The sequence below is a fragment of the Protopterus annectens genome, chromosome 10.part0, assembly GCF_019279795.1.
Source record: "Protopterus annectens isolate FY-2018-M chromosome 10.part0, PAN1.0, whole genome shotgun sequence".
NCBI classification, from domain to species: Eukaryota; Metazoa; Chordata; order Ceratodontiformes; family Protopteridae; genus Protopterus; species Protopterus annectens.
Genome location: NC_056744.1, coordinates 186,996,372 through 187,023,170, shown reverse-complemented (window position 1 = coordinate 187,023,170; position 26,799 = coordinate 186,996,372). Strand labels below are relative to the sequence as shown.

At 41.3% G+C, this 26,799-nt stretch overlaps 1 protein-coding gene across 1 annotated transcript in view; it reads right to left on the bottom strand.

The window, feature by feature from the left end:
* The window catches only part of DNAI2 (dynein axonemal intermediate chain 2), an 817,148-nt gene extending 790,587 nt beyond the window's left edge, over positions 1–26,561 (bottom strand). Inside the window, exon 1 of the mRNA XM_044086721.1 lies at positions 26,355–26,561. The gene's annotated coding sequence lies outside the window, so the exon portion shown is untranslated. The remainder of the gene's footprint in view (positions 1–26,354) is intronic.
* Between the last annotated feature and the right edge of the window lie 238 nt (positions 26,562–26,799).

The window sequence follows — 26,799 nt, the reverse complement described above, 5'->3', positions numbered from 1 at the left end:
TTTGGATATGGATAGTAAGATACAAGCAGCAAAAAATATTTTAGTCCGTTTAGTTTTATACAGAGATCAGGCATATTTTTAACAACCAGAGAAGAAGTTGTGGAAAGTAATTAATACAGATTTGAAGGATTTTATTTGAGAGGGGAAGAGGGCAAGAGTCAATTGGGATAAGCTGATCCTTCTAATAGAACAAGAAGAATTAGGATTACCTGATATGAAGGGATATTTTAGCGTTATAAAGTTAAGACTCTTATACATAACACAAGCAAAAAGCTACAATTTAAAAAGTGTAAAGTGGTGATAATGAAGCTGGGGTAGTTCAAGAAATGAGGAAAAAATGGCAATTTAGACACAGATCCTTAAAGAGAATAACAACAGACATGCAGAATACTATATTCATAAAGGAGCAGAAAATATACTAAGAACTAAGCCAACAAGGGAAAGCAGAAAAGAGATTCAGCTGATAGGGATGACTGCAATTAGGGGTACAGAGAATGGACAAGAGGGAGATGGAGCTTACTGGAGGAAGCTGACAAATGAACCAAAGTATTGGGAGCAAATACTTAGAGAAGGAAAGGTAACAAAATGAAAAGAGGCCAAGAAGACATTTGGATTACAGCCTTGTAGCCTTTCCTATCAAGCATTAAAGAAAAATGCAAAAGCTCATTTTTAAACATGAAACCTGGAGAAATCTGATTCATCACAGCCCCTTGCTCTCATCTCCCATGCTTAATGTCATTGGATGCTAGGAAGTACTGGAGAAATGAATCAGTCGTGCTGCATTTAATTGTTGTGGAAAGACTAGAGATCCAAAAAAGAGCATCAAAACTATCTAACCTTTGGGGGGGGGGCTTGGATGGCAAGCTGAAAACAGCAGAGTTCTTGAGCTCTGCAGTCTTCATTTTTTCCTGACAGGCTATTTTATTAAATTTCACCAACAAAGACCTGAAGCTACTAAAATCAGATTCTGGGAGTCGTAAGCTACCAGTTGGTGTAATTTTTAAGTAAAATGTTCATATTTTCCTGAAAGACTTTCAAATAGAAGGGACATTGAAACCACATTCACAAAGGAAGATGAGCAGCTCCAAATTTTCTCAGTAAGAAACTCCAGTGAAGAAAGAAATACGGGCAATCCTTACTACAGTTCAAGACTTGGTAGGTAAAATAGACAACTTAAACTTAAAAGTGGACAATATAAAAAAAGATAGCACCAACAAATGACCTTATTAAATGAAGTCCTCAAACAACAAACTGCCCAGATTACTGCCCAGATTGCTGCTTTGGAAGATTCTGTAATAGATATAGACTACAGGTTAATAGAAAGCGAGAATAACATAGAATTTCTTATTCAAGAAAACACCAGACTCATTGAAAAGATAGACAACACTGAGAATAGAACTAGGAGAAACAACATAAGAATCTATGGCATCCTGGACCAGATGGAGGGGGACAATATGATTAATTTCCTGACTTCTTGGACTCCTAAAATCCTAAACCTACCTGAAGCACTATCCTTCGGTACAGAAAGGGCACACAGGTCTTTAACTACAACTTTTGTATCCAGCAAAAACAGCCGTCCAAGATATATTATTGAAAGATTTATCTCCACTCAAGTCAAAGACCTTGCTTTAAGAACTGCCTGGCCCTTTGCTCCATTAAAAATTGGCAACCAAACTATCGGGTTTGACAATGACTTTTCACCCCTTGTAATATCCGGAAGAAGAGCACATGTCCCTCTAATAAAGTCATTAAAAAAGGAAGGAATCTAAGCACAACTCATATTTTCAGCAAGAATAAGACTATTCCTGCCAGAAGGGAAGAAAACTTTTGACTCTCTCAAAGAAGCATCCGCATTTGTCCAAAAAAATAACCTTTTAGGTCAACCTGAACCCATGGATTCTTCAAAGAACTTAAAAAGACAAGCTTCAAAAAATTGAGTGGACTATTAAAGAAAAAAAGAAACCCAGAGACAAATGATTATACATAACTTCACATTTCATGCAAGTTTTTGTTTTCTCCCTTCTAAATAATTTGAACTCATACACAGAAGGTAATGTAACTTTTTTTCTCTCCTATTACCTTTCCCACAACAGTGCTAACTTTATAAATAAAAAGAAGTTATGTACCTACCATAACGTTCCATGTTAGTTGTCTTCTTCTCGCCTTCCTTCTTGCTGGTTGGGATCGGAGCTGATCCTCGGCTCCGACTCGGCCATCTTCAATAGCTCGAGAGCTGTTTACTGGCTCAAGGCTACCACTTATCCCATAATGTCTAGCGATAGCTACCCAGATCTCGTTTGAAATAGCTAACTCCAGACATAACAACATAATAACCAGTCAAAAAATCAGTTGAGTATAACTGCCATATTCTCTAAGCCAATAGAGGAGACAAGAGAACATACAGCCAGTGAAGCAGAAAAACTTCTCTTGATCCACTAGGACAGGGGGATGGAGGGTGGGAAGCAAGAAGGAAGGCGAGATGAAGACAACTAACATGGAACGTTATGGTAGGTACATAACTTCTTTATGTTAAGTTGTCTATCTCGCCTTCGTTCTTGCTGGTTGGGACAGCATCCCTAGCACCTAAAATCCTGGGTGACTCAGTGGAACAGACTCTTCAGAACAGTGGAACCAAAGTCAGCTCTTCTCCTGGAGACCATATCCAACTTGTAATGAGAAATAAAGGTATGAGGGTTTGCCCATGTGGCAGCTGCACAGATGGAATCCATGGGCAACCTAGACTGAAAAGCTACAGAGGTGGCCAATGCCCTAGTTGAATGACCCTTCGGTTTAATAGGTAACGGTTTGTTTCTTAACTGATAAATGAAAGAAATAGTGTGTGACAACCATCTGGACAAGGTTACCTTGGAAACTGGGAGACCTTGTTTGCCCAAGGCATAAGAGAGGAATAGTTGGTCCGACTTCCTTACTTCCTTAGTTCTGTGCAGGTAAAAACGCAATTGCCTGTGAATGTCCAATTGGTATAGTTTGTATTCTGCCTTGTTGGTATGATTAGGGAAAAACACAGGAAGATCTATAGATTGGTTTAAATTATTTTCTGAGCAGACTTTAGGGAGAAATGAAGGATTAGTCCTCCGAGCAACTCTGTCCTTATGAAAAACCAAGTATGGGGAAGGGAGCAATGAGGATCATTTTGCAACCCAACAATATTGCTTTCTGTATAAGTTTGGGTATCAGGGGGAATGGAGGAAAGGCATAAAGAAGTCCCTGGGGCCAATCGTGGACTAGAGCGTCTCTGGGTATGTGACCCAGAAGCGGAAGAAGGGAGAAGTAGTTGCTGCATTTGGTGTTAAAGGAGGTGGCAAAGAGATCACAGCAAGGCTGTCCCCATTTGCGAAAAACAAGATTCGCAACTTTCTGTTTCAGAGACCACTCATGAGGCATGAGAATAGCTCTGCTGAGCCTGTCCGCTATGATGATGGATCTCCCAGGGATGTGCGTCGCAATCAGAAAACGTTGGGAGGAAATCGCCCACTGCCAAAGTCTGAGTGCTTCTCGACACAGGGGGCAGGACCTGGTTCTGCCCTGCTTGTTGATGTACCATACCACTGACATGTTGTCCATTTGAATAGCAATAGTCCCAGAAGGAAGAGAGTCTTGAAGGGCTTGCAACACCAGGAGCATGGCTCTCATTTCCAGGACATTTATGTGCAGATGGTACTCGTGAGGTTGCCACGTGCCTTGGACTGTCCTGCCCAGATAATGCCCCCCCCACCCTATCAGGGAGGCGTCTGTCATCACTGTGGCTACCGGAGGGGGTTGTATGAAAGGTCTGCCCTGAGTAACTAGTGGGAAGACCATCCACCAAGAAAGATGCCTTTTGCATGCATCCGTGATCATGATCATGTAAGTCATGGGTAGCTCTTGGAAAGACCACTGCATAAACAGAAGCCACTGAAGAATTCTCATATGAAAGCATGCCAGTGGGAGTAGGAGAATGGCTGCTGCCATGGAACCCAGAGTTTGAAGGACGTACCTGACTTGGATCCTTTTGCTCTGCATCAAAACCTGTACCTGCTGATGGACTGCAGACACCCTTTCTAGTGGTAGCCTTGCAAACATATCCCTTTTTAAGTCTGCTCCTATGTAAGTGATAGACTGACAGGGCAACAAGGCAGATTTTTTGAAATTTATTGTAATGCTGAGCTGGGAGCAGATTGTGATTGTGTAGTCCCGTGCTTGCATGAGTTGATGCCTGGTGGTAGCAGTAAGGAGCCAGTCATCTAGATACGGAAACACCTGGAATCCTTGACGCCTCAGGTGAGCCATGACCACTGCCATACATTTGGTGAACACCCTGGGGGCTGTGGTGAGACCAAAGGGCAGAGCTCTGAACTGATAATGACTGGCCCCCAGCTGGAAGCGAAGATATCTCCTGGAGTGCCTGTCCATCTTTATATGGTAGTACGCATCCTGAAGATCTATCAAGCACATCCAATTGTCCTGACCCAGAAAAGGTGGAATGGACTGTAGCGTGACCATCCAAAACTTTGTTCTTTGCACAGACCTGTTTATTCTGCTGAGATCCAGAATCGGTCTCCAGTCCCCTGTCTTTTTTGGTACTAAAAAAACCTTGAGTAAGTTCTGGATCCATGCTGGTCTGCTGGGACGTCCTGGATGGCTCTTTTTTCTAGCAGTTTTGAGACTTCTATTACTGCTTGCTCCTTCAGATTGGGTGGAACATCTGGAAGGGTCTTCCTTGACTGTAAAGGGGGTTGATGGAAGGGAATTTTGTAACCTCCAGATATAACAGACCATACCCATCTGTCTTGTGTTAAACTTTGCCTGGCTTTTGGGTACAGTGAAAGTCTTTCCCTGACTGCCTCCAGAGTTGAGCAGCTGGGAAACCCTTCAGGGATGCTGGAAGGGCTTCTTAGACAAGGATTCTCTGTTGCCCTGGTTCTGCGGACCCCTCTGCCCACGAGGGCGGCATCTATTATTATTGTTTCCCCCTCTGCATCTGGAGGAAAAATCACTACATGTGTCAGGCAAGGCTCCCTGAGATTTACAGAACCACATCTTCCCACTCTTCTGACCCTTGGGGTAAGGTCTAGAGGGAGTGAAAAAATGGACTCCCACGACAGAGAGAGTCTTGCCTTCTTGCTCACACCTAGTCAAAGTGTCTTTCACCTGTGGTCCAAAAAGAAAGGAACCATCAAAGGGAGTGTTGGTGAAGGACGCTTGAAAGGGTTCTGCAAAGTTACACAGCCGCATCCACGCATGCCTCCCAAGGGCCACTCCAGTACCAGCAGCTCTACTCGCCCCATCGGCTGAATAAGAAATGAGCCTCATGGAGGAGTTAACAACAGAATTAAGTGTCGCTAGCTGGGAAGCTACCTTGGCTTGTGCTCCCTCAGCTGTTGGATCTTGGAGGGTATCTCCGAGCTCTTTAAGGAGATCCCTTTGAAGTCAGGTAAAATGACACAGGTAGTTCAGTGACCTCATAGAGAAGGTTGCTGAAGTGAACATTCACTTCCCATATCTGTCCATCATCCTAGACTCCTTGTTAGGGGGATGGACAGACGAAGAGGTCTCCGCTAGCTGTTTTTTGGTGGCTGCTGCTTCCACCATAGCATCAACAGGGACGCCTTTTGAAAGGAACTGCTTATCCTGGGGTGCTGTAGTAAATTTACTAGGTCTTCTCGGAGTTGGTTCCACTGTATCCGGAGCTGACCAAGCCCTTCGAGCCACCACTGTCATAAGTGGATCGAAAGGTGGAGACATCCAGGAGGTGGAAGGTCGGGAACCGAAGGCATCCAGAAATACAGACTCATCCTCAGAAGGGGGTAGGGGATTCCAGTTCCCCCCTCTGCTTAAGCATTTCTAAGATGTCCAAGAAGGAAACATCTTCAGAGGGGGATCTCAGGGACCCTTCCGAATCATCTAAGTCTGTATCAGGAGTGACAGACTCGGGGGGAGTCAATGTGCTTCCTCTTACACTTTTTCTTCCAAGGGGACTCTTCTGAGTGATCAGGAGAGGCCTTAGAAGAGGAGGAAACACCTAATGGGGTGTCCTGGAGCATCAGTTTCCTACGCTTAGGGTCTGGAGGAGGGGCAGAGGTTGGCACAGGCACTACAGCGGACACAGCCGGTGGAGCTGACTCAGGGGACAGCACACTCCGCATGACATCAAAGGCATCCCTGCCATGATGCAGAGAAAGCTCTGGTTCCAAAGAAATAGGAATCTTTCTCCGCACCGAGGGAGACGGCTCTGAGGCCAATGTAGGAGCCGAGCTCACCTGCGCCGAAGCTCTGAGAGGGAGAACGGGGTCGGACAAGGGTCCGATGTCACTCGCCCCCTCAGAGCCAACGAGGGAGTCACAGTGCCCAGATCCCTCGATGGAAGGTACCACCAAGGGAATCGGAGCTGATGTCGGAACCGAAGGAGACAGAGTTATTGGAGCCGACGGTTCCACTACTCGAACCCCAATGAACTCCGGCTCCGAACTCACTGGAGTTGGAGGAGGAACATCGAGAGAAGTGGATGGAGCCGATACCTGTTGAGGCGGGCTGGACAACAACTTGGCTAGTGCCTGCTACTTTAGCAACCTACTGACCACTCTCTCCACATCATGATCCGACAGTCTAGAGGATCGAAAGGAGTGAGAGGATCAGTGACTACGCTCGCTCTGAAGTAGAGGAGATTGAGGAGCCGAATGCATCTACTCTAGTGAAGGGGACCTCAGCCTCTTGTGGGTCCGCGACGGCTCCGAAGCCTCTAATGGAGCCGACGGGGAGATTGTCTTGTCGGTGCCAGCTGGAACCGACGTAGAAGGTAAATCCTGAACTGAAGACGGCTCCAAACTTGGAACCAATGGCTTACTGGATTTAGGGGATTTCACAGGCTGTGAGCTCTTGGCCGGTGAATCCTGGGGTTTTAAAAGACCCCTAAGAATAAGCTTATTCTTACGTTCCTGCAGGACTCTTGGACTAAAGGCATGGCAAATAGCACAAGAGTCCTGCAGGTGCACAGCACCTAGACAATAGACGCAAGAAGTATGACATCTGTCAGAGACATTTTCTGACAGCATGAGTCACACTTCTTGAACCCAGAAACCTTGGATTCCTTTGACATTCTTAACAGTAGAAGGAAAAAAAACAATTACAACAGTAATAACAATAAGCAATAACAATAAGCAAATTACACCTACTAGAAAGACTATAGCTAAAGGTTTTTTTTTTTTTTTAAAGATAATTGAAAAGCCTCTAACTTAAATGGCTAGCCTATAAGAACAAAGTAGAAGGAAAGCCTCTAACTTAAATGGCTAACCTGACAAGAAGAGGTAGGGGGAGAGGTGGGGGAGAACTCTCTAAGTTAAACGAGTTCTACAAAAAAAGGAAGGGATACTATAAGCTAAACAATTATCTATCACAGAGACAAAACTATCGCTAATAATAGAACAACTAGAAAAGTTAAATTCTAGTGAAAAAATTACACAAAAAACTCTATACAAGCCTGACCCAGAAAAACGACACCTCGCAGCTGAAGCGGCAAATGAGATCTGGGTAGCTATTGCTAGGCATTATGGGATAAAGGGTAGCCTCGAGCCAGTAAACAGCTCTCGAGCTATTGAAGATGGCCGAGTCGGAGCCGAGGAACGAAGGCGAGATAGACAACGTAACATTATATATTACTCAAAATTTAAAACAAAATCTTATCCAACTGCAAACTATTTTATACTTTTATCTCCTTATATATATATATATATATATATATATATATATATAGGTTCATAGGTTCATACTAGGCTATCTGCCCAAGGGCATTTATAAGCCTAGCCCATAGTTATGTGGCTTTCGCCACCCCTTTAGTTTGAATAAAAACTATGCCTATCATTTTGCTGTGCCTCTGTCAAGCAGTGACACTGAAGTAATCCCTGGGGTATATCTGCGATCTCCCATCCATTGGTCAAGATTCCTCTTGAACAAGGCCAGAGAGGTGCTCTGCCTCACATGTACCGGGATTTTGTTCCACAGCATAGGGAGTCTCTGGGTGATGAATCTGTCCCTCCAGCACGTTCTATTTATAACCGTGTCAAGGTTTAAGTCTCCCGCCCTTGTGGTTCTGAGGGATCTAGATTTTTTGAGGTGAAGCATATTCATCAAATCTGGGTTTGACATGGCCTTATATGTCAGGCACAGGTCACCTCTGAGCAAGCGGTATGAGACTGAATAGAGCTGGAGTTCTTTCAGTCGGGCAGCATAAGACATATTTTTGAGACCCTTTATCCGTTTGGTGAGGAACTTTGGGGGCCTTTCAAGCTGCAGCAGGTATCTGGTCAGATACATTCCGAACGGGGCATTGTACTCAATCATAGGTCTAATGAGTGATGAGTACAGGGGGACGATGATCTCCCTTGATCTAGATGTGAATCCCTTCATGATCAGGTGGGCGATATAGAAGGTTTTCCTAACTACTTTAGCAACATGAGTGTCAAACGAAAGGCTACTGTCAACCTGGGTCCCCAGATCCCTGATGACTTTTTCTGTGTTCAGTGGATTGCCACCTATATGGTAGCTAGGGGTAACCTTGTTTTTCCCGAAGGGTATGACTATGCATTTTTTGGCGTTTAACTTCAGGCCATGGCTCTGGCACCAGTTATCCATTTCTGTGAGGCCCTTCTGGAGGATATCTGTGTCAGATGTGTTTTCGACTATGGCCCAGTTTGCAGTCATCTGCAAACTTTGTCAGCCATAACCCTCCTGTGTTTGCTTGTACTTCAGAAAAGTAGATGCCGAACAAGAGTGGACCCAGGACTGAGCCCTGTGGGACACCACTTGTGACAGGCTTTGAGTCTGACATGGCACCAGCAACTCTGACCCTGTGGGTTCTGTCACTTAGCCAGTTTGCAACCCATCTTGTGATGTATGGGTTTACATTCAAGCTGATGAGTTTTTCGATGATACCTGAGTGGGGTATTGTGTCGAAGGCCTTTGCCAGGTCGAGGTAGGCTGTATGGACTGCCTCTCCCTCATCAATGGCCTTGGTGACTGTCTCGAAAAAGTCAACCAAGTTTAAGAGGCAGGATCTGCCTTTGACAAAGCCAAACTGGGTTGGATCCAAAGTCTGCAAGTTCCCTATGTCTTTATTTATGAGTTCCATTATGATCCTCTCCATGGCTTTGCAGATAAGGCTTGTCAAGCTAATGGGGCGGTAATTTCCAGGGTCTGTGGAGGCACCGCCCTTATGAAGTGGGACCACAGTCGCCGTGCGCCACTCCTTGGGCACGTATCCTGAGGTGAGGCTAAGATTAAACAGCTGTCCTAACTGTGGGTTTAATTCCTCATTGAGTTTGTGAAGCACACAGCCGGGGACACGATCCGGTCCCATGGATGCTGTTTTTTGCCTTAGTGAGGGCAGTTCTCACCTGGGCGTTTGAGATGTTTGGGGGGCTACAATCCTCTGGAATAGATATCTCTCCTTTTGGGGGAAGGGGGGGAGAAGTTTGCATTGAACCTGTCAGCCAGTATGTTGGCAATGTGTGTAGGTTCAGTAATTTTCACATCATTTTGAACTAATTCTGAGCATATCTGGGAGTTTCCTCCTAGGTTTCTAACATAGCTAAAGAAGGCCTTATGATTGTCTTTAGAGTCCTTGGCGATTTTTCTCTCAAAATTTGCCTTGGATGATTTTATGAGAGCTCTTAGTTTTTTTACTTATAATGATCAAAGGTGTCTTACCTTTCAAGGATTTTGCTCTATCTTGTAGTAGCTTCCTCCTTTTGTTGTAGAGCTTGTTTATGGCTGGGGTCCACCAGACTGGACGCTTGCCTTTGGTACAGAGAGTCTTAGTTTTGTTTGGGATTGCCTGATCCATGCAGTCCTGTAGGTGCTGGTAGAAGGCATTTGTAAGTGATTCAGCGGTTTGAGTAATGTTTACCACTGGCTCAGGGGCCTTAAAGGAGACCACACTAGTTTTTAGAAGTGTGAAATCGGCTTTTGAGAAGTTTTTCACTGTGGTCTTTTTTGTTTCAGGTGCGGGCGGGATGAGGACCTCCAGCGAGATTAGTTTATGATCTGATCTCACCAGTGAGGGGTATACTTCCGGTGTTGAACATTTTGATCCCATGTTCGTGATGATGAGATCAAGTATGTTTTCTCCTCTTGTGGGGATGGTGACTAGTTGTTCCATGGCATTTGAGTTTATGAACTCCAGGAATCTTTGGGTTAGAGTGTTCGGGCTTGAGTAGTGTTCCCAGTCTATATTAGGGTAGTTGAAGTCACCTAGTATGATGGTGTTTGGAGATACATTTATCCTCCAATGTTTTCAGGAAGGCCATGTGAGGTTCCTGAGTTTGAGAGGGTGGCCTGTAACATGCTACAAATTGCAGAGCAGTCTTGCCTATGGTTAATTGCACCTGGATGGTCTCCGATGCATCGTGCGTTGCCACCAACCTTGAGGTGTGGGTGTCCTTTATGAATATGGACACCCCTCCTTTCTTGGTGTTGTCCGGATTTTGGGGCCAGAACGCATGATATGAGGTGAAACCTGTTAGTGCTGGGGTGCTCTCAGGAGCCTTGAACCAGGTTTCTGTCACAGCACAGACATCGATGTTCTCCATATTGAGAAGGGCCTCGAGTGCGTGCATCTTGAGATTGAGACTTCTGGCATTGAGCAGCATTACCCTTAGTTTTTTCCTTTTTGGTGTTCTAGGGTGGTAGGTTTAGAATTTGAGCCTTGCCTAAAAGGCACTATGGGGGTGGCAAGAGCCTTTGCCAATATCCGAAGCCCAGCGGTGACAGGTGCAAGCCGTCCCTTGCGAAGCAGCGTGGCTTGTCCAGCATGTCATCCCAGGCAGACAGACATTGGATCCCCTTTGAATGACACCAGAATTTAAGCCAATTATTAAAGCTGATCATCTTATCACTGTATTGTGGCATCATTCTAGGTGAAGGTAGGATACTGCTCAAGGTCAGGGTCATACCTGCCTGGGCTACATAATCAGAGAGCTCCTCGATGTCCCTTTTCATGTAGTCCAAGGAGGTACGTCTCAGGTCGTTGACACCAGCGTGGACAATGACTGAGTCGTACTTGTACCTGCTGTTGAGAGACCTGAGTGCTTGCGTTATGTGGCGGATTCTAGCGCCCGACAGGCAGCTTACTGTGACCTTCTCCTTACTCAGTCTGGTGAGCGGACGTCAGTGTGTCTGACTATGGAATCACCAATGACAAGTGTGTCTGGCATTTTGTTTGGCCTTAAGGGCTGTGACTGTTTGACACTCTGACTGTGTGGTCTATGTGTTGCATGTGTTGGGTCGTGAGGTGGTAGTTGTTTGGGTGTCTGCTTTGGTGGCCTCTGCTGTTTTGGTAAATTTTTGATCAGAGCCTCCAGTATGTCTTTGTGTGAGTATGTGTATGATTTGAAGTTGTGATGGTACCATGTGTGACTGGGTATGTATTGTGTGTGGTTACCTTCTCCTCCTGTCTGGTCTTGCCAGTCCTATGTTGAGAGAGCTCAGCCTCCAGTTTGGCCGTATAGTTGCATCTCTCGCATATATTTGTGTTTTGTGGGAGAAGGAGAGGATTGTCTGTGTACATGAGGCAATTGTAACATTGCCTCAATATTCCCAGGTTCACCAGTTGAGCTGGAGAGGACACTAGCAACTGATCCATCGACATACTAGAAGTAGATAAAGAGACTTTCAAAGGACTCCGGGGGAAGTGGGTTTTAGGCTGGTGGGGTACTATCTATAATAAGAGTGCTTTATCAAGGTGCAAGTACTGTATGAGTAAGTGCTAGGCTTTACAGATAGAGAATAGTCTACTTGGGAATCAAGTAGAGATGAACTTTTCAGTTATAGGATATGCTGGTTAGATCAGCAGTACAGCTCGAGGAAGGTAGTTCTAAGGGAAAATTTGAAGAGTGGAATTTAGATGGCCCGAATAGTTTAACCTTGTTTAACCGCCGCTGCTCTTGTGTGCAACAGTGGCAACTCAGCTAAATTGTGCTAACGCAGCGTTTAGCGTGTTTTATAGCAGGGGGCTGAAGGGAGCTAGGAATTGGCCCAAAACGACCAATGGACTACTAGTTTCTGGCTGAAACTTCACCAAATCTGACAAAAAGGGCGCTCAGTGCTTCCCACTCCCACTGGTAAGCAAAGAAACTTCCCTCCTTCCTAATAAGGCAATGGATCAGTAACAGGAACTAAAAACAAAGCCCAGGGATCAGCAACTCTGAAACTGGACTACTCTAGTTCAGCAAGGCAGGAAAACAAGAGACCTTTTTGTTTTATTACAGAGACAAGGAAAAAAACAGACAGTAAATGCTATAAATGCTGTAAATCGGCTAGCGCACTTTAGTGTGTAGCCTACAGAAACAATTTGCAACAATTAGTAACTTAAAGTGCAATAAACAGTGTAAAATGCAGAAATCACTTAAAGTAGCAGTAAAACAGGCGAAATGCAGTCGCTAGCTTAATAACAGTGGGAAAGCCACAAAAATACTTATATCTGGTAGAAAGTCACTCTTTTAGCTCTCTGCTGCTTGGATCACTCTGCAGGCCACCACGAGGATCTGTGCTGAGTTGGTACAAGCTGGAAAACGCGTGTTTAGCGTGTTTTATACCAGGGGGCTGAAAGGAGCTAGGAATTGGCCCAAAACGACCAATGGACTACTAGTTTCTGGCTGAAACTTCACCAAATCGGACAGAAAGGCTGCTCAGTGCTTCCCACTCCCACTGGTAAGCAAAGAAACTTCCCTCCTCCCTAATAAGGCAATGGATCGGTAACAGGAACTAAAAACAAAGCCCAGGGATCAGCAACTCTGAAAATAGACTACTCTAGTTCAGTAAGGCGGGAAAACAAGAGATTTTTTTGTTTTATTACAGAGACAAGGAAAAAAACAGACAGTAAATGCTATAAATGCTGTAAATCGGCTAGCGCACTTTAGTGTGTAGCCTACAGAAACAATTTGCAACAATTAGTAACTTAAAGTGCAATAAACAGTGTAAAATGCAGAAATCACTTAAAGTAGCAGTAAAACAGGCGAAATGCAGTCGCTAGCTTAATAACAGTGGGAAAGCCACAAAAAATACTTATATCTGGTAGAAAGTAACTCTTTTAGCTCTCTGCTGCTTGGATCACTCTGCAGGCCACCACGAGGATCTGTGCTGAGTTGGTACAAGCTGGAAAATGCGCGTTTAGCGTGTTTTATAACAGGGGGCTGAAAGGAGCTAGGAATTGGCCCAAAACGACCAATGGACTACTAGTTTCTGGCTGAAACTTCACCAAATCGGACAAAAAGGCTGCTCAGTGCTTCCCACTCCCACTGGTAAGCAAAGAAACTTCCCTCCTTCCTAATAAGGCGATGGATCAGTAACAGGAACTAAAAACAAAGCCCAGGGATCAGCAACTCTGAAATTGGACTACTCTAGTTCAGTAAGGCAGGAAAACAAGAGATTTTTTTTGGGTGGTTGTTTTTTTTACAGAGACAAGGAAAAAAACAGACAGTAAATGCTATAAAAAAAATTCACATGCAGTGCAAGCTGGCACACTTGAGTATGTAGCAATATTAGTCCACACACAGTATGAAAAAAATGTAATGAAATTAAAAAGGACTAAAAGCAAGTGCAGAAAGGGTTTATTAGATAGAATGCGGTAAAGAGATGGGACTGGGGGAGTGTCATAGATCAAATCTACAGTGGGGCGGGCACTGCAAAAACACACACACAAGACAGTTTCAACAGAGCTAGATCTGAGGAATCAGTCCAAGTTATAACAACCACAATAAAATGCAGGAAATATACTTAAATCAGCTTATGTCCAGTTGATGTATATATATATATATATATATATATATATATATATATATATATATATATACATATATAAAATAACATTAGTGAAATGGTATAAAATCACTTTCTCATTTCATATATGTATATATATTTCTTTTATATCCATCCTATACTTATTTCTTCATGTATGTGCCTTCCCCTTCTGTTTTAGTCCTAGTGTCATAGCATTTAATCACTGCGGGAGAGAGAAATGCTTACTGTGTTACTGTTAAATAATTAAAAAGAAAGTGGTGACATTTTATTATTATATATACATTTACAACTTAACTGAATTTCTGCAATGTGCTCCAGTTAGCTAATATATCTTAACGGCTGTGTATGGTTGGTAATTTACAGCCTTTATTTTAAATACTCATCATTTTACAAGTTATGCTTAACAGCTTCACTTCACTAGAAAATTCCTGCCTACTTATTTTTATGACAAGCTAAAGCTTCTAAAGGCTTCAGTTAGCTCACAAATTCACGAGAAACAATCTGTGCTATCTTCCAGGAAACAGGTGTGACCTCTGAACCTGTTTCTCTACATTGAACTCTAACAGCCAGTCAGATTCAAGAATGATCATTTGAACTGTGTTTTCATTCATTTAGCAATTATTTTTCATCTAAAAAGTCTTATAAGCATATAGTTTACTATAAATAATTATTTAATCTGAACTACATTTATATTTAAATAAGAATTACAAATATGTTTCTGACAGTGACAGTTTTAAATGCATCTTTTTTTTCCTGTCTGCTTTAATGACATTACAGTCCTGCATTTACTCATAACAACACATAATTGTTAAGATTAATACATTTATCTTAGTCTGTTTAGATAAAAAGACTTTTACGAAATTGCATACAGCTTCATGTTCTTAGTTCATGCATACATAGTATATTACATTGAATTTTTCCTTTTGTATGTTTTTAATGTACATGCAGTTTCCCTTCTGCTTGCCATTAACTTTCAGTAGCTAAGAATCCCCACTAGATGTCATGTGAGGGTTAGTTTGTGACTTCTATGAGAGATACAGTTAAGGCTGGATATATTTTATCCATGCAGAAGGTTATTAAAATATACAATTTTATTTTCAAATTTAGAGTTTTTAAATTGTCCATAACAGTTTTAAAAATGTATTTGTCATAATGAATCAAGGAAAGCACTTTTCAAATGTACGTATAATAGCAGTCTCCATCAAATGATAATATTTAACATTATATCTCTTAATGTCAATGGGTTGAACAACCCCCATGAAAAGGAGTAGTGTCAACAAATATTTAATGTTACATAAAGCAGATTTTGCATTAATTCAGACATCCCACTTAGTAACAGAAGATCTAAACAAATTAACCTTTAAGAATTATAAGATGTTGGTCAGCTCAAACTATAACCACAAAGGAAGAGGTGTCCTAATTTTACACAGAAAATCAATGAGAATTCCAGAAACAATTGACTCATACTCAAGCAATGATGGCATGCTTGCTTTAGTGATACTAAAGCTAGATAAAAAGATGTACACTTTTGCAAACACCTACTGGATACTGGGTATTAGGACTAAAACTATAAAAAAAAAACATTTAGACACCATAACATTAAAGTCTAAAGGTGAGTTACTATTAGCAGGTGATTTTAATTGTATCTTGCCTCCTCTGATACCACAATCTATAAACCCTTCAAGATGTCCCCTGTTGCCAAGCACTTGAACAACTACATAAAAGACAGAAACCTAATTGACATTGACAGTATAAAAATATTATCCTCCCTGAAGTATTCTCATTGCTCTTACAGATTTGGCACAAAGTCTTTGTAACCAGTTCTTTACTGGCCAAAACTGCTAATGTAATGCTGACATCATGCCCTATGTCTGACCACAATGTTATCACCTTCAATGTAACACTTAATACTGACCCCTTAAACTTCTTCCAAAGACTACCTGCTTATCTAATAACAGCACAAGGATTTAAAGAATGGTTTATAGATGAAACAAAGCTTTACCTAGACGCTAATAATAATGTAGAGGTTTCAGATACTACCCAATGGGACACCTTAAAGGTAGTCTTACATGGTAAAGTCAAAAGTTGGTATATAAATAAAAGGAAAGAGTGGGATAAAAAAACTGGTAGACATAGAAAAAGAAACTGATAAACAAAAACTAATACTTACATCAGATGACAGATCTGAATTAGCTGACATATGTAAACTGAACAAGGAATATCAGGATATCATGCAGCATAAAATATCAATGTTGTTGTTGTGTCTTTTGACTTTTCCCGGTTAGGGGTTGCCACAGCAGAACTCCGGTCCGCTAATGATTGGCAGTTGATTTTTACGTGCTGAGTTGCCAACCCTAACGCACAACCTTCAACGAAGGTACGCCCATTCACGCATGACTCCACGCAGAAGACGCTCTAGCTGAGAGTCGAACCGGTCAGCGTCTTACTGTGAGGCGACAATGCTACCGCAGCACCACCACTGCAAATGCAGCATAAAATATCAATAAATCTGGAAAAAATCAGATTACAGTCCTACTCAATTAATCCCAAGAGTATGCACAGGATTGTGATTAGATCTAAATATTTAAATGAAAAAGTCATATAAAAGAAATAATATACACTAGAAATAATCAGACTATCAAAGTTACAGATCTAAAAAATATCTTATGTTTTAAAAACCATTACAAGAATATTAATAATAATAACTCGTCTACAAGTGATAACAAAAGTATAGACAACTTTCTTGCTACTAATATTCAAAAGAAGCTATCCAAACACAAAATTAATAACATAGATAAACCCTTTTCCTTTAAAAAATTAAAGGAACAAATAAAAAATCTTAAGACAAAAAAGGCAACAGGGCTGGATGATCTAATTCCAAAATTTTACAAAGTTTTTCCTGATAACATCTTGAAAATCTTACTCAATGCATTCCAAGAAGTTAAAACTACAGCAAACATCCTTCCATCATGGAAATATTCTATCATCTCTCCCATCTTAAAACCAAATAAACAGCCTGACCTTTGTACATCATACAGACCAATTTCTTTGCTTAATATTGATTACAAGATATTCATGTCTGTTTTAGAAGACAGATTAAATAATATTCTTTCAGTATTAATTCATGAAGATCAAACTGGGTTTATCAAAAACAGAAAGGTACAAGACAATGTAATTTGATTACTGTCCTTAATAGACTTAGCAAACGTGGAAAAATATGAGATTTCTATTTTAAGCATTGATATATATGAAGCTTTTGACTCCCTAAATTGGCCATATCTGTTTAAAGCTCTGCAAAAATAGACTTTTTCCTCAAACTTAATAGGATTAATTAAAAAATTATATGAAAAGTCCATAGTCTATATAAAGATTGGATCTTATCTATCTAGCCCATTCAAAATATTAAGAGTAACTAAACAGGGGTAAACCCCCTATCTCCATTACTCTTTGTCCTGGCTACTGAGCTTCTTGCAAATTATGTTAGAAATAATGATAGCGTTAAATAATATAAAGTGCCAGACAAATTATCCCCCAAGATACAGCTGTTTGCTGATGACCTACTAATAACTTCTAAAGATACTGAAAATCCAATAGCTCACCTATTACATAATATAGACTTCTTTGCAAACATCTCTGGTCTAAAATTCAATCACAACAAAACTCAGGCACTTCTAGTGAATAGAAATGTTACTATGAAACAGATCAAAAAGAGACATAAAATGGGAGGGCACACATATTAAATATCTAGGTATCATTATTAAATCTAATTATAAAAAATCACTCATAGCTAATTACCAACAACGTATAAACTCAATTACTAGTCTAAAAGACGGTTGGAACAGACTCTTCTTCACATCTGAAGACAGACTAACTTTAATTAAAATGATACTGTTACCCAAAATCTTATTCATTGGCCAAGCTCTAATAATTCAAAAATTAAACAGAAAATTAATAACTTATTACTCAACTTTCTTTGGTATCCAAAAAATCAATATTTTCTCTTCTCTGGCACAACACAATGTGGGATAAAGGAGGTACAGGGTTTCAAAATATTGATTTTTAGTTAAACTCCGCATTTATTAACATAGTGTTGCTTTGGAATAATACTTCTTATACATCATATTGGAAATCAATACATGAAACCTTACTTCTTAATAGCAATAGGACATTGCTTGAACCATATACTCAAATACATATATAGGATCATAGGAGGTTACTAGGCTATTGGCCCTGAGATCCTTATAAGCCTAGTCAAGAGTTTAGCCCATGTTTAGAGCTGTCAGCACCCAAACCCCCTGTTCAGCAGGGACACAGGTGAAATCCCAGGAGTGTATTTTCTGTTTCCCATCCAGTTATCCAGGTTGCGCTTAAAAAGGGATAATGACGTACTCTGCTCGACATGGAGAGGAAGTCTATTCCACAGATGGGGGAGTCTCTGGGACACAAATCTGTCCCACCAATAAGTCCTATTGATATCACAGACCAGGTTGAGGTCACTATGGGTTGCTCGAGTGGAGCTTGACTTGTGGATATGCAGCAGTCCCATCAAGGCGGGGTCTGAAATTGCTTTGCATGCCAGACAGAGGTCACCTCTGAGGAGTCTGTATGAAACTGAGTAAGAGAGACAGGACTTTTAGCCTATCTATGTAGGGTAGGTGTTTGAGGCCCTGGATTCTCCTGTTAAGGAACCTCTGTGGTCTCTCCAGCTGCTGCATGTGCTTTGTGAGGTACATGCCAAAGGGGGTGTTATATTGGCCTTATAAGGGAAGAATACATGGATCTTATGACCTCTTTGTCCCTGGATGAGATACCCTTACTTATGAGGTTGGCCATGTAGAAAGCTTTCCATACAATGGAAGCAACATGGTGGTCAAACGTCAGGTTGTTATCAATCTGTGTGCCCAAATCCCTCACTACTACTGTGTACTTAGGATGTTGTTACTTAGGATGTTGTTATTAATGTGAAAATAGGTGGGTATGTCACTTTCCCCAAATGGGATGATGATGCATTTTTTGGCATTCAGCTTGAGTCCATGTTTCTGGCACCAGTCATTTGTTTGGGTGAGACCCTCTTTGAGAGCGTCCACATCACTTGGGGAATTGATCACTGCACCCAGCTTGCAGTCATCTCCAAACTTGGTCAGCCATACCCCACTGGTTTTGGTCTGCATCTCAGAGAAGCATATCCCGAATAACAGAGGCCCCAAGACCGATCCCTGGGGTATGGTGCTCATTACGGGTCTACTACTTGAGGTGTTTTCCCCTATTTTGATTTGGTGGGTTCTATCAGTGAGCCAGTTTGCTACACATCTGGTAACATATGGATTGATGCCTAGTTCAGAGAGTTTATCTACTATGCCCGAGTAAGGAATAGTGTTGAAGGCTTTGGCCAGGTCAAGGTAGGCGGTGTGCACTGTCTTCCCCTCATCCATGGCTTTGGTGATTGTTTCAAAGAAGTCGACCAGATTTAACAGACATGACCCCCCTTGACAAAGCCAAACTGTGTGGGGTCGAGTGTTTGGAGGTTGCCAATGTCCCTGTTAATGAGGTCCATGATAATCCATTCCATGGCCTTGCAGATCAAGCTAATTAGACTGATGGGTCTATAATTTCCTAGATCAGTGGACGCTCCACCTTTGTGTAAAGGGATGACAGTGGCTGTCCTCCACTCGGCTGGGACAAAGCCGGTACTCAGGCTTTGATTGAATAGGGTGCCTAATGATGCTGCAAGTTCATGCCAGAGTTCATGTAGGATGCAGGCTGGAATGTTATCGGGTCCCATGGATGCCTTATTTTTTTGCCTTTGAGAGGGCAGTGATGACCTGTTCCCTAGAGACAAGGGGTGGGGTGCAGGTACTGGGGATGTCCTGATTTACTGATGGAGGGGACAGAGGGGAAAAGTTTTCACTGAATCTGTCAGCCAGTAGATTGGCTATATCTACAGCATTTGTGACCACCAGTTCTGAGCAGGTCTGCGTGCTTCCTTTGAGATTGTGGACATATGTGAAGAAGGCTTTACGATTGTCTCTAGCAGATGTGACAAATTTGGACTTGAAGCTGGCTTTGGAGGATTTCACTAGTGCTCTTATTTGCTTGTTCTGGCTAAGAAGAGTTTACTTCCAGTTGGGCAGCTGCTCCTTCTTGGTCCTGGACAGCAATTCTTTCCTTTGTTATATAATATATTTATTGCAAATGTCCACCAGACAGATTTACTCTTCCTTGTGGAGGATGATTTTGTCTTGTCAGGTATTCCTGATTTCATGCATCTGTATAAATGCTCGTATAGTACTTTGGTGTAGATTTGGACATTGGTGCCAGTTTCTACAGTGGGGGAGGGGACTGTGAAGCTGTTTATATCATCCCTCAGGAGGTTGTAATCAGCTTTGGAGAAGTTTTTTTGTTTGACGCTAGCTAAAGGGGGGGTCAGGGGAGATGGTGACTTCGAAAGTGACCACTTTATGGTCGGATCTTACCAGGGAAGATGATACCCTAGGGGTGCTGCAGTGGTTACTCATGTTGGTTAATACCAAGTCCAAGATATTATCACCTCTTGTGGGGGTATCGACTAGATGTTCCAATGCATTTGCATTGATAAAAATTGAGGAATCTCTGAGCATTTGTGTTCTGGCATGAGTAGTTTTTCCAATCTATGGTTGGGTAATTAAAGTCACCCAGGATTAGGGTAAAGGGTTGAATCTTGATAGATTTGAAGAGGTCCAGATAGGTGGAGTGGACATCTTCAGTCAAATTTGGGGGCCTGTAGCTAGCTATAATTTGAATATATAATTTGAACAGGGATCTTGTCAGTGGTTAACTGCACCTGGAGTGTCTCCTGTGCATCATACTGTTTGACCAGCCTGGAGGTGTGTGTGTGTGTCTTTAATATATATTGAAACTCCACCTTCTTTGGCTTTGCTGCCCACATTTTGGGGTCTGAATGTATGATAGGATGAGTAACCAGGTAAGGCTGGGGTGCTCTACACAGCTTAGAACCAAGTTTCTGTGACTGCACAAATGTCAGCATCTTCCAGAGTTAAGAATGCTTGCAATGAGTGCAATTTCATGTTTAGACTCCTAGTATTTAGCAGCATGACCTTTAATTTGCGTTTTGTTGAGATTTTTATGTTGGTAGTATCGACCGCATGACTTTTCCTAAAAAAGGCACAATGGGGGAGGCAAGGGTCTTTGCCACTAGCCTGAAGCCCAAGTGAGACAGATGCAGGCCATCTCTAGCAAAGCATCGTGGTCTGTTGATCATATCTTCCCAGGCTGTCAGGCACTGGATCCCCCTGGAATAACACCAGAAACAATGCCAATTGTTAAAGTCAATAATTTTCTGTTTGTATTGAGGCATCATTCTGGGAGACTGTAGAATGCTGCTTATGGCTAGAGACATACCTGCCTGGGACACATATTCAGCAAGCTCAATCACGTCTCACTTCATGTAGTCCAAGGAGGTACGTCTCAAGTTGTTCAAGCCAACATGGACTATGACAGAGTCATAACAGTACCTGTTGTTGAGATACTTGAGTGCATGTGTAATATGGTGGATTCTGGCACCTGACAAACAACTAACCGTGACATTCTCCTTATCCAGCCTGGTGAGAGGCACATATGTTTGTCTCACAATGGAGTCTCCTATGACTAATATGTTGGGTTTATCTTTAGGGCTTAGTGGCTGGAGACACTGGTGTGTGAACTATGCATGGTATGTGGTTTGGAGGGTTGTGGAGTTCTCATGTGTTTTTGCCTCTGAGGTCTCCTTTGTTTGGGTTTGTTTTTGTTGAGAACCTCCACATATGTGGGTGTGTGTTGTGTAGTTGTGGATGGTGTTTCAGGTGTAGTGATTGTGTTGACACTCCTCTCAGTGCTAGATATACTGGCTTGTGAGGGAGAGAGCCTAGACTCTAGCTTCTTTATGTAATTACATCTCTCACAAATTGTGTTCTTAGGTGGTAGTAGTAGATGGTTGTCCGTGTACATGAGGCAGTTGCTACACTGTCTCAGGATGCCCATATCTACCAGTCAGGAGAAACCATAGGAAATTGTCCATCCATCTTTTATATGGATTTTAAAAATATACATTCAAAGTGAAAGGTCAAAACTTTTTCTCACACTTCTTATAAACCAAATACTGCTGTTGTTTAAAAAGCTTATGTTTTCGAATCAATTAATTAATTAAGACTTTATTAACAATTATGTTTCCTACTGCTTACACAAATGAATGTTTGATATGTTTTGATACTCAGAAAATGTTAGAATTTAAGAAAGGTGACCTATTATATCAATATCAATTTCTCTCAGCCAATAAAATAATTTCTGCAGACTATCTGATCAGCAGATATAGTCTGCAAAATTGCAACTGGCTGGACATCCAAACTTGTAAGGCTTTTATACATACTAAGTTCATACCCTCATTAGAATAATACAATACAATAAATTCAACTTAAAAATCTTGGATTTTATCTCAACAATTATTAATAGCAGTCCATACCTGTTATTTATAAAATTCTCAGAAATAATTTTAGCAAAACAGATTTTTCTTTTTGGAATTATTCAAGTGAAGTTAATAGACAAGTATTCTCAGAAAAAGATAAAAAAACTTTGTTTACAGTCGGTGAAGGAATCCACAGCTTTCCTGTTCTCTGTTCTGGTGTGTATACACATAGAAAATTTTACACTGATGATTTTTTCACCCTTCTAGACTAGTAATAATGTACAAAAAAAGATTAAATGAAATGCTGGAGATGTGAACACCCTGATGCTGACTGGATACATATGGTTGTTAATTGCTAAATAATTTCCTCATTTTGGTTAGACTTTAAATATCTTTGTAAAGCTGTATGGAATGACAACTGTATAATTTCTGACTCCCTTATCCTTTTCAATGTTCTGTTCCCAAAGTCATTCCTAAAAACCAAACATTTTTACTATGGTCTATCCTCTCTATAGCAAGGAAAATTGTTACTAAAAATTGGAAATCCCTATCTACTCCTGTCTTTAAAGTTGAGTTTATTCATCTTGTGAAATACATTTGTAAGAATGAGATTGCTACTATAAAAGCAAGGACTAACAACACAACTCATCATTTAATTGCTTGGACAAAATTGTCTAATCTGTTAGAGAAATATTAAGTGTTCTCCTATGTATATTGCTTTTTTAGTTGTTATGGACACTGTATATAGTTTATTTGTTTTTTTTTCTTGTTACTGTACTACTAAGTTATTGTGTTATAAAATGAATAAAACCATTTTGGAAAAAAGTGTCTAACCTCCATTATGCATTGTCATGCCGTTTCTTCCTTCATGGGCTTCCAATCATCTCCTGTACTTGTCCTGAATGGTCAGAATTCCTTACACAGTTAATTCTCATACCTTGTTATAGTCAATTTCTTTCTACAAAACCATATAAACTATTGTGAACTTCCTCAGAATGTACAGTAGTACTAATCTCAGTCATCTCCTCTGAAACGACATTGCTCAAACACTACCTCAGTTATAATGATTTCTGAAAATTTATTTTTACTTAGTTATTTGTTAAACTGGGTAAGTGGAATAATACATGCATTTCATTTCCAGCCATATCCCAGGTCACAAGGGGAATGACTGCAAGCAAGGATAATTTAGAGTTGTCACTAAGCAGCATGTTTTGTCATGTTTAAGGAAATTGGAATGGCATTAAAGAAGCTCACATGGATGTAGGAAGATTATACAAAACTCCATAGTTTAACTTTATAATATACTCTCCCTAAACTCCTCCTCAATCTAGTCAAACCATTTTATAGCTTTAAGTTTCTGCTTACCCCTTATTTTGCACTGTGATAACCCTGCTATACATTTATGAGTCAGTTTTTGTTACTATTTTCCACTTTCAGCCCAGTAAACAAATTTTCTGTCCACCTCTGCCTCCAGCCACTCAGCGCACGTGCACACACACACACACACACACACGCACACAGACACACACACACACACACACACACACACACACACACACACACACACACACACACACAACTCTCTAGATTATTCTGCTCCCATCAGTAGCTGCAGCAAGCATTTATATGCAATGGTGATGAATTGTTAACATTTTGTCATAAGTCGAAATGATCAGAAGTTACCTCACATCACAGTATCTGTTATTATTTTTATGCTTACAAGAAATGGCTTTATGATCTCTGAGACCGACTATTTAACAGTTATTCTTTGAAATAGTTTTATTATCCATCAAGCGTAAACTCAATGTCAGCAGCAGAAGCAAAAGAAAACACAGTTCTTCACTATTAGTCTTCAAATTAAACCTAGTCATAATCTTATGAGACAATAATTGGAGTAGTACACAAAAATTAAATGGTTATCACAACCAACTTTGGGTTTAAAACCCTGTTGAACACTCAACAACTGACTACTGTGGGAGCATGAGCACCTAACACTGTGAACCATGCAACAGGTATGAAGCTGCAGTTACTAATAAAGCTAGACTAGCCACTTGTGTAATGCATATAGGAAAATGTTGTCCTCTCCACTAAGCAGACTTGTAACTACTATTATGGCAGCAAGACTAGGAAAATGTCTTGCACTTTGCTTTAATGTCTCTTGCCTCTGGGTCATATAAGGCATAATGAGCCTCAGGGCTGGTCTTTGGTCAACTGGTGCCCTAGGCAAAAGGGCTCCAAAGTGCCCCCCCCCACACACACACCAACTGGTGCTCCCATCCTGGTCTACCTACACCATCCAGATTACTGTAAAAGTGCCCCTAGTAGAGCAGCGCCCTAGGCAGTCGCTTAGTTGGCCTATGCCTAAGGCCGGCTATGATGAGCCTTCATAGCCTAGTGCAGGGCCCCCCGGAGGAAGCAAAGCTCTACTGGGCCCAACAGATCCAATTTGTGTAAGACAGGCTGTGGTTCTAGCAAATCATTGAGGAAATTAAGTCACTAAATAATGACTAACCTTTGGGTTTCAGACTTACTATCCCTCAGAAAGTGCAGGCTAATGCAAAACCTATTATTCTAACAACTTTCTAAGTTTATATGAGCAATAGTTAAAATTAGTCCTTGAATGAAGAGGTCATTGTGCCCCTCTACTCATCACTCATCAGACCCATCATAGAGTACAACACCCCATTTGGGATGTACCTTACAAGACAACTGCAACAGCTGGAAAGACCACAGAAGTACCTCACCAAGAGGATCACTGGCCTCAAACAGATGCCCTATGCAGCTCGACTGAAGAAACTCCAGCTGTACTCGGTTGCATACTGCCTACTCAGAGGTGATTTCTGCCTGACATACAAGGCCATTTCCAACCCAGAACTGATGGACATGCTCCACCTAAAGAAAACTATATTCCCTTGAGCCACACGCTCTAGGGATCTAAACCTCAACACAACAATAAATAGGACGTGCTGGAGGGATAGATTCCTGTCCCAGAGACTTCCCCATGCCTTGGAACAAGATTCCAATCTACATTAGGCAGAGCTCTTCGCTAACACTCTTCAAGAGAAACCTTGACGAGTGAATGGGAAACAGAAAGTTTATCCCGGGGATCACTTCAGTGGCTCTGCTGGACAGAGGCACAGGGAACTAATCTAAGAGGGCGGCAAAAGCCAACACATTCTGGCTAGGCTTATAAATGCCTTTGGGCAGATAGCCTAGTACCTACCTATGAATATGGGCATTTGCCACTGTTATTTTTGGCTTTGGGCAAAATTCCTGCAGTAAACAGTTGAGAGGTATGACTAGTACCAACTGTCTTCTTAGCTTGCACGGATTCCGATATTCTACATCAATGCCTCACACAACTTTGGTATCCAGTAGCATAGCTCACAACCTTTATCTCCAGAATTGGTGACAACACAATAAATAATTAGAGAAAAGCTCTCAAATTAGTGACACTTTCTAAATACTGGTACTATTAGTTTAGAAAGGCGATAGAAAAAATATTTGAATTACCATGCCGTTTTAGAAGTAAAACAAGGCTCTACAATAATTATCAGCATTTACTTACTGTAATTCACCAAAAATCAATTTTTAAGAGATATGGACATTTGATAAGTATATTTACTAAAATGGGCAAAAAGTATGCATTAGGCATAACAGGCACAGGCATTCATTCTGTCAGCGTCAAACCCATTCTGAGATTCTGGGACAATGTGTACATATATTCTAGAAATTATAACAACACAACCTTAAACGTCCAGTACTGTGTAGGGAATTCCTAATGTCCCCATAAAACTGATGTTCCTGTAACTTGAAATGAATTGTAACTTAACATCGGTGTCAACTTTTGACAGCTAGCTTTCATTTCTACGTAACGTGGCACAATTTGCTTTTTAGAGCCATTTAAAGAGCAAAGTGAGTTTTTAAAGCTTGCTGATCTGGGTGCATCGAACGTTGCTTAACAAAACAAACGGCACATTACCAATTATTTAAAATTTAACTGACAATTTCCAAATCGAAAGGCCCAATGATCTTCAGCTTTTCCGAATGAACTTTAGTGTGTAGTGGTGCGTGTTTTCTGTTATATGTCACCGTTAAACTGGGTGATTCTATCACAGTGTGTTACCTGTTTTGGGAGTGATGAAAGCTCTGAAACTACGACAGGCTTCTTCGTACAGTTCTCGACTTGTTAACTTCGTTGATGTTGTTGTCAAGATGTACTTCAGCTTAAAATGAGCTGTACTCTCCGTTCAGCGTGTAGTTTACCGTTGCCTAGCAACGTGCCGTACTTTGCTGACCATAATGCATTGCTATCAAAAGAGGCTGGCAGAATAGTTTCAATAATAACACCCACTTTAACTATTTTACTCTCAATTCATGTTTATTAATTAACCGGGTAATAGATGCTAACGAGGTGGATTTTGTTTGGGCTGGGACACACACACGCACACATACACACACTTGGCTCATCGGCCGTTTCGCGCAGGAATGGGCGTCTCCGGAGTGATTGAACGGACTAATGTTTGTGATGACGTATGCAAATTAATGATTGGCATGCTATGCAGATTTGC